Source organism: Limulus polyphemus, unplaced genomic scaffold, assembly GCF_000517525.1.
Source record: "Limulus polyphemus unplaced genomic scaffold, Limulus_polyphemus-2.1.2 Scaffold9979, whole genome shotgun sequence".
NCBI lineage: Eukaryota > Metazoa > Arthropoda > Merostomata > Xiphosura > Limulidae > Limulus > Limulus polyphemus.
Genome location: NW_013675589.1, coordinates 4,012 through 13,666, shown reverse-complemented (window position 1 = coordinate 13,666; position 9,655 = coordinate 4,012). Strand labels below are relative to the sequence as shown.

The 9,655-nt window shown below is 31.4% G+C and overlaps 1 long non-coding RNA gene across 1 annotated transcript; it reads right to left on the bottom strand.

The window, feature by feature from the left end:
* Window positions 1–282: 282 nt before the first annotated feature.
* On the bottom strand, window positions 283–8,111 carry LOC111083533. The gene is made up of 2 exons (XR_002609092.1): window positions 7,920–8,111; window positions 283–326 (listed from the first exon to the last, which is right to left on the bottom strand). It is a non-coding gene; the product is annotated as an uncharacterized LOC111083533 (long non-coding RNA).
* Window positions 8,112–9,655: the final 1,544 nt, after the last annotated feature.

The window sequence follows — 9,655 nt, the reverse complement described above, 5'->3', positions numbered from 1 at the left end:
GAACACAGATCTTCAACTAATCTAACATGTCAATACAAAAAGAAAATGCATTTGGAGCATTAGTAATGACGTCACATACATTTTCTAGAAAGTACAGTATACAGATCTTTTATAACAATAGAAGTGTGTAGAAATCATGGTTTTGCTTATGTTTTAAACAGATGAATTACCTCACCTTTCTGTAAACACTCTCTTGCACATTCAGCTTCATATCTTAATCCTGAACTGTTTATAAAATTGCAAATGCCAACAGTGGGTGGTAATGGAAAATCGTATGTTTTGTCAGGAGTGATTAAGGTTGTTCCACACCACATTGGAAATGGAATCTGGATAAAATAGTAAGACAAATATTGAAAGCTTATAAATGATTTGAATGTTTAATATTATAGTATAGGTACTAGCCTAATAATTAATAAGTTTGAATGAATACTTTCATTCCATAACATAAAAAAGCTGTGAACTGATTTTTGCCTATAACTACTTCAAAGTAATAGCATTTTTATCCTGATAGAATAAAACAAAATCCAGAGTAAAGAAAAGGCTGACTACTCAAAAGCAATGCTCCTTTCAAGCTGCACATATGCAGCTTGAAAGTTGGTACCACTTGCTGAAAACAACAGGCTAATCATAACTTAATCAGTTTGTAATAGGTTCGTGTGGAAGATACAAAACTACAATCTAAACAATACCATGTCCAAAAAATAAGGAAGAAGTACAGGTGTCAAAAGCCACTCACAAAAAGCACTGTTCAGCTTTTAAAGAATAATATGTCAACCTGCTGATATGAAGCTCATTACTGAAAATTCTTGTTAGTTTTCTAATGATAGAAGTAAATTAAAAACAGTCTCAAAAATGCTTAAATAAATAATAAACTTTGGCTATTTTAAATTCATTATGAACACTTTGGCACATACATTAAATTTTGAGTGATTGTTGTTTGTAATATGTTAAATTGTGATATTTTTTATTACATTTAGTTAAGAGCTGCATGGAAACATTGTAAGTGTTCCACAAAACATTTTTCATCAGTGATAATGTTTTCAAGGTTGTTGAGCAACAATTTCCTTTGTATAGGTAACACATAGGGAAGGAGTATGCAATTCATATTTTCATAAAACTTTTATGGTTACTATTTAGTAGATAATATATAGGCACATTAATTTTAATTTGGACATGCAACAAACTCAGAGTTATTACCTTGTTACTTCATTTTTGTTATAGGAGGTACCACAGCAGAGATTTTTATTTCTTAAATTCATTTTTCTCTAATTGTTCTTTTTTACTTTTATCATTGAGATCTACTCATTACAGAACTTCTTGAAGTAATATAGTGTTTTGTTGAAATAATATATTCTCTTTTTGTTTGTTTTCTCTGTTTCTTCTTCTTCGTGTTTTTGAGATTAGTTTGCAAGTGTTTGCTAGTATATCAAGCTCTCTCTGGATTAAAATTTTAATTTCAGCTAGATGTTTCTAAAAATTATTTTTTATCTTCCAGTTGACCTCACTAAAATATTGCATCTCTGCTAGATACTCTTCTCTTCTATAAAGGCTTAAAGAAGAATGTCCTATGGTTTACTATATAGCTATTGTATTTATTGATAGCATTATTTAAGAATTAAAATAATTGCTTCAATAACCATGATTTACTTGTTAAGGGATTCCTTTTGAACAGTTTTCCTCTAAGCTTTCTTTGCATTGAGAAGATTACAGATTTCTCTGAGCACTACTTTTCTGTCCATAGGCAGTTTCGATATCCATAGTTCCTGAAAGCTGTTACAAATGACTGAGGGCCAATTTCTAAGTCAAGTGTGTTTCCTTTTTTATCATACAAATGCACAATGTTGTTGAAAAACAATGTGATCAAGGTTTGAGATGAATATTACCAAAACAGTTTTTATTTTAATAAAAAGTGTTAATAAAAAAAACAGTTATGTGTATATCTAACTTATGAAAAAGATTTAGTAAAATAATTGAAATGAAAGCTTCACTGTAATTATAAAATTCAAATGAAATGTGAACACGTCTATATGTTTTTCATGTAATCCTACTTATTTTTGAAGAGTGAAGTGCAGTGGTGCTTCAGTAGTGGGATACTTTAGAATTTTTATTTCAGAAAATTTTTAGCAGGCCTAATAAAATAAATTAAGTACTCACTAGGCCTATTGCTTAATAAATTGTTTGATTTAAAATAAGACATCTGAATCTTCTAAACACGAATTTTAACTGCAAGTATTTCTAAAATAAGGCTTTATTTCTTAGTTTATTTGAACACTAAGTTTTTAATTTTTTAGATAAAATATAACCAGAGTCTAAGTTTACCATTTCACATTAAGAATTAATTTCGTTTTATTTTACTTTATTTATTGTTATCCCAGACAGAAATAGTCTTAATTTAGTTAATTTGTATTTTAGTTTTTAAACTATATAAAAAGTTATTAGTCTTAAACGCAATATATATATATAATAAAACTTCTTAAACATCGACTAGTTTGGGGGTAATGTTACACATATTTCACACAAGTTTAATGTTTTTTTGTTTGTGTTTTTTACTTTGTTTCTTGGTCATCTTTCTTAAACAAAATCTAGATTTCAAAATTTCAAACATGGCTTCTAAGACTAAGTATAAAAAAAATCTGGATAAATCTACAAGTGCAAAGCACTCAAATGTAACATTTACGTATGTATAAACATTTTGATTTCTCAAGTTGTATGTTTACGTGTATATTTATTAACAAAAAGCTATATTTTTCCTAATGTAAACCGCCATGGCCAGGTGGTTAGAGGGCTCGACTTGCAATCTGAGGGTCGCAGGTTCAAATCCCCGTCGCACCAAACATGCTCGCCCTTTCAGCTGTGGGGGCATTATAATGTGATAGTCAATCCCACTATTCGTTGGTAAAAGAGTAGCCCAAGAGTTGGTGGTGGGTGGTGATGACTAGCTGCCTTCCCTCTTGTTTTACACTGCTAAATTAGGGATGGCTAGCGCAGATAGCCCTCGTGTAGCTTTGCACGAAATTCAAATCAAACGTGATGTAAACAGAAACAAAATGTTAATAATCCATCTCCCTGCTCTGAAATTGATAATGACTTTGATAGCAGTTATAGATAATTATTTCAACTCAAGTTCTGTTAGAATTTTTTACACTATAGTAATTGTTATACTTGATATTATACCAACAGCCACTGTTGTACTAATTATTAAACATCCTACAGTTAGTATATAAATACAGTAAAGTTATTCCATAGCATTCTTAATTGTACCTTAAGTCTCAACCCTACCACACTAAAACATAAAAATTCAGGTTTTTAAAATCTAAAATGCCATTTAAATACAAATTTTATTCCATTGCATATGTTATGTACATTAGTTCAAGTTTATTTGTAGACTGTAAAAAAGTTTCTTACAGCTAGGACATCAAGCTTAATTTTCTGTTTTTTTATAACTTGTTTATTACTTATTGATACTTACAGCTAGGACATCAAGCTTAATTTTCTGTTTTTTTATAACTTGTTTATTACTTATTGATATGGTTTCGTTATAAAAAATACCTCATTTGAAATGTGTTGTATTGACTCGCAGTATGATATGGAAAGCCTTATTTTAAATTGTTGAAACAAACCATTTTCTATTATACTGTTTAGTTATTGCATTACATCCAATTCTGCTGCCATAACATACAATCTATATCAGTTATCTTGTTGTTGTTGTTTTATAAAGTTCCTTCTGTATTAAACATTATGTTATCTGTGGTGCATACTGAGCCTTCTCTTACATTTATATCTTATAACAATGCCATTGTTATAATTATTTTTTTAATACAGTTAGAGTAATACTTCATAGCCACCCTGCATATGTAATAATTTATGAGATTACTAGTTTTTTATTCCTCCATTTTTACTACTTCACTGGAAAACTAACTACAAATATAATAATTTTTAAGTACAATAGAAACCTGTAACCATGTGAATAAACAATATTTCAATATCTGTGCTCATAATTTAATTCTAATTATTTAAATAGTTTATCATGTAAATATTGTGAGACAAGTTTTGTTAATATTATAGTCCTATTTAATTTATGTTTATAATGTATTCAAACAATAATATACAAATTTCTTACATCATCATAAAACCTATCGATGGGTAAAGAGAGCACTACTATTTCTAAGAACCAGAAACATGAACTATATGGGGGAATTTTTAAAAGATGGAATTAACTTTGCAAAGATAAACAGATGGTGTAAAAAAAAACATCTTTAAGAAAATTATTTTCTTCATATGAATATGATGCCAACCTTGGTAAGGTTAAGTTTCATCAATTATTGTGGTGCATAATGCTGTGTGATCTACAAATCACTGTGATACTACATTCCAATAAGACTGATAATAATTTTTAGCCATTGTCCGTCTAATGGCCCTATGGGTTTCCAATTAAAAGAATAACATCTAGATCACACACCCTTGCCAATGAAGCCTTTCACTCAATGCTAGAGCTTTTCAAATCACACAAAACATGGTCAAAATGCATTTATAATGTCATCTATTATGGTACAAGCATATAAAGCACAATCTAAAGGTCAGTAGTTTAAGCAATAGTATATTACAATAAATTTTGTGTATGATACCTGTAAGTAATAGAAAAACATGAGAACAAGAAGGTGACCACTGAAATAACCAAAAAATGAAACCAGCCAAAACTAAATGCACCTTAGTTTAAAAAATATGATACATGACAATTTAATATAAAACCAATACCAACTGCATACTAAACAGTATTTCATGTACTTCAAATTTTTTTAATACTACAAATATACAACTTTCACACACTGTGTCCTCAAATAGATATTAAAAATGTAAAATCTGATAGGTTCCAACTAGCAAGAATTTTGAAATTGTATAAAGATACTGTATGTGTGTGAGTTTGTAGGAGTAAACTGTTTAAAGTTCTTATGAGCTCAAAAATAAAGATGTTCTCTATCAGACAGTATTGAAAGCATGTGTATGGCTGTGTGAAGCTAGCTGCCCTATGCCTATCATGTGGAGCAGAGATACTTCCTAATCTTACTCATCCAATTTCTGGTTGGTCAGCTAGAGAGAAAGAGAAAAGCTGTAAAAACAGCTTTTTGGAAATTACTGGTGACATCCACATGGTGATACTCAATGCCATCAGATGGACCTTAGACCTTAATATACAAATCTAATCTGCTGTCCTAACACTCCATACAAAGAAGAAAACTAAGCAGGTGACAGAAAATTAAGAACATATATGATAAGGGTCCATCTGGCTTGAAGAATCACAAACATATAAAAACAAATTTCAGAAGCTGAATAGGTAGAAATGTGATGTAAATAAACCTTTTTAGGAACACATTCTGATTTGTCCATATGCCAGTCTGCAGAAATGGATCCCAAAATTCACTTTTAAGGTGGTTGGAAACATCATGATACACAAGATAGATCAACTGCACAAGCCATTTTGTTCCTGTAGCCGAAGCATGATCTGAGGAGCATGATGTGATACAAGATATATAAATTTTTTTTCAAAATCCCTGAAAGACTCAGTACATGAGATAAAGTATGTGAAGCATCAATAGAATAGATATCAGAAATCTTTTGCCCAATGCAATAAAAAACAAAAACTGGACAAGTCAACAGAAAATGTATGAAGTTCATGGGAAGAAAAATGAACTGAAAACTAACCCTTGTTGGCAAACAAACGACAATGACAGAGTAAACGATGAATGACAGACAAGCATCCTGTATAGTCATCATCATTATCCAATGATCAATAAAGAAACTTTCATAACCTCACTGGTAGGTTAAAATGGAACAAGTAAAAGTAGCCTGCCTTGAAAAAGAAGTACATAAGGGAGGCATGGCAGGAGGAGTGCTAATTAGGGATCTTGTATTTTAATTTGCATCTGGTAGTCATTCCTTTTAATACATTCAGCATTTATGTAATCTTTGTCAAGTGTGCTCTCATGCCTAAATTTTTATTTAATAATGAAAGAAATAAGAACGTAAATGAAATACTAAGAGCCTTTCTTTGTTGAATTGCTCTCAAGATGTCAACAATTGTATCACTTTCAAATCTGAATGTTCTTGACATAATGCATGTATCAGCATTGTAGTAAGTTTTGCCCTAATCCATATTTTATTGTTAACAACCATGATGTTACCTTCACTCACACAAAATACTAAAGCCAATGTTAATTACTGCTTCAAATGTTTCTACTAATATCAAAATTTTAGAACTTTTTTGGGGGCCTTACATACATAGTCTACCTCTAACATAAAAAGAGATCTTATGGGTGTATTGTTAACTCTTATTGATCAACAAATTCAGGCCATTGTTTCTATATTGTCTGCTGGTAATCCACCAAGATTCACTTTCATATAGATGTTCACTTGTGAAACATCCACCTTTTTCTCATGGCAATAAAAAATAAATAAATTTTGCTTTGGCGTGTTCATCTTTATTGTATGAAGAGTGGGATATGTCAGCTAGATATAGTTCTGAAAAAGCCTTTGTTGGTCTGATTTCTCCTTTTTTCTGGTCCTGAAGTTTTAATTTCATCCACTTTCTCCTAAATTTTGAGTTATTGCTAATCCTCTACTCAGAATCCAGTTAAATGTTAATAGTTTTTTTTTATTGTAATCTTTCTCTTCTCATCCTACTTCTCAACTTCTTGACTTTCAGACTTTTTTGGGGGGGGGAGGCTATTCTTGTCCTGATTGTTTTAGTCAGAATCAAATTTTCATCTTGCATTTTTCTTTAGCTGTGGCTCTTGCTGTCATAGGTTCTATAACATAATGAATCTTAGGTTCCCTTGACACCTTAGCTGTTAAAGCTTTGAAAGAAGGTAACCTCTTATTTTGTTATTCACTGTGAATAATCCCCAATTCTCATTCAGGAAAATGTTTTTCTGTGTCCTGTCAGGACTGTTAATTGTTATCCTTGATGTACTGAGTTTTCAGAGATTTTGGAAAAGATTTTATATACCTTATAAGGTACATATCTACTTACAATCTTTTCAGCTGACCTTTCAAGAGTCTTTTTTTTCCTACAACTTTGTCTTTGCTAAATTTTCACCTGCACTAGTCTTTCATTCAGGAGAAGCATGCCAGGAATATAATTATAAACATTGTGGAGAATGAGACTATGTGATCATCTCTAACATCTTCTGGATACTATGATGTTAGTTTCAATATGTCATTTAGAAACCTAACTCTTTGTTAAAGAGTCTACAAAGACTGGCATCTTGATGTGTACTGCAAAATAGTAATACCAATACTGGTAAAACTGTTGTGCAGAAGCATTACTAAGTACTTAAAGATTTGGAGCTCAGGCCCACAGGCATAGGAATTTGTAGTATTTCAGTATGATACAGACCCTGGTTTTCTATTCTTATTTTTGAAGACACCAACTTGGGATTCAGGGTGCTGTCAAATAGAATCGGAGCATGGGCAATGTACAAGTGCCTACCAATGCCTTTATTGTGTATGTAACATATATGAAAAGTATATACTCACAAAGAAAATGAGATGAAAGTCATTTGATTTGTTAAACATGAAAATACTATATTGGCTGAACAATTACATGAACACCAGCTCTGGGTATAAAAACTTGGAACACTTAACTTTGGTTTTCTGTTTAACTCTAAATAAAATATTTTTAATATGGTTAATTATTTACAAGTTCCACGTAGAAAGAAAAACGATTCTATGTAAAATTCTTATGTTAAAATATGATGGTATGGTATATAAATTGTTATTCCTTTCATCATCAATAACCAACCTAATTATGAGTTCTTTATAAATGCAATTCTGAAACTATGTATGCATAATCTAAAAGATCTTTATATCCTCAATAAATAAATTTACATAAATAAGTTTTAGAGAATATGATTTACACATACCTTCAGAATGCCTTTAGTACCAACCACTTCTAGTTCACATGGCAGTTGAACATTAGAAGTAAAAGATATTGTTGCCAACCTCCCCTTACTAAACTTTAGTATAGCTGACACATTCTGATCAACTCCTGCAAATAATATACAATTAGCAGCATAAATTCCTCTTTACATTAGTTTTGCTTAGGCTCTGAAAATAACTATTTTATACTGCAATAACTCTTATTTAAAATTTATTCCAAACACAATTAAAATCTAAAGTTCAAATAGTACACAAAACTTTTTTTCTTATTAACCAAATGTGTGCAGGGTTTATTAAATGGTCCAACCCCATACTGGAGAAAAAATGTGTAAAGTAATTCTGAATTTACAAAGTTTCTTTATGCAAAATGTGGCAAGCTTTTTTAGCAAAATGTACAATACTGTTGCACAAAAAATACACTCAAGATATGCCAGAATTGATTATGTTGGCCAAACTTTAATTCTGACAAGTCAGAAGTGCAAGGGGAATGGTAATGGATGTTGTTTGGTAATATTACAAAAAGGATGATTTAAATATTCTTTCTCTAGAACATTTGAAATACACAGTATAGCCCCATATGCAGTATATATTGAACACAGAAATGTATTAATAAAGTTTTCATTTAGTTTCGACTTAGATATTTACCATGTTAATGTTTTTATTTACATTAATCCTATAGGCATGGGTGGTGGTTGAAGTGCATATGCCATGACTTTTTCAAAGTGACATTCAATATGGTGAGATGTATCAACTATTTTACCTTACTTTGCTGATTTAGCAATAGTTCATGGTAGAGAAGACTAAATACCAAATGAATTATACAGGGATATTAAAAAAACTATAGACATGCATTCAGAGGCTCTAAAGTTTATGAAAATGCAACTTGTACAATGGGAAAAGTATTTTTATTCTTCACATGAACAGCTCCCTCTCCTAAGAAGCCAACCATCTTAGGGGGCCCTGTGATCAGTTGTTTCTGGAAACAATCCACAGCTTGATTCTGTGGGAGATTGGCTCTTACATTTGTACACCTGTAGACACATTTTGCAGGAAACCCTTGCACTTGTTGGGTTTGCATTTTCACAAAGATATGGATGCTTGGTAACTTGCAGCCTTATCTTGGGAGGTATCATCTACTGTGACCTCCTTTTCTTTGTTAATCTCCTCATTTGAGTTGGCTGGTCAGACACTGATTCATTTGAGTACTTTATAATCTCTTTGCTTTATTCATTTTCCTGTTGCTCTCATAACTGTGCAAAATTACATATGACTCTGAGCATTCATCTTCCTCAATTTTACCCAGACTTCCACCTGTTCATGCTGGGTAGGGTGCAATTGTGGATACTTTCAATGTTAATAATTTACTGCAGAGTAGTTTTCCCCACATCAATGTCCTTGAGATGCAGTTAGTGATCTATTTTGACAACTTCACTGTAATTTCCAACATCAACTGACAGGGAGGTACTCACTCTTGGGACTTCTGCTTCTTGTTCTTGAATTTCATTTTTGGGATCAATACAGCAATATTTGGTTGTTGACTTTCCATTTTCTAAGAGTTTTGAATTTGGTAGCAAATAAGCTTTTGTTTCCTGACCAAATTCTTTAGAGAGAGTTATCTCCTGGGGTTGCTATAGATTTGTTCCCTCCTTGGGAATCCTTTTTCCAATGCATTTGTAACTCCCTTCTATACCAAGCTTCCACTTTTTTGGTCACCAGTCCC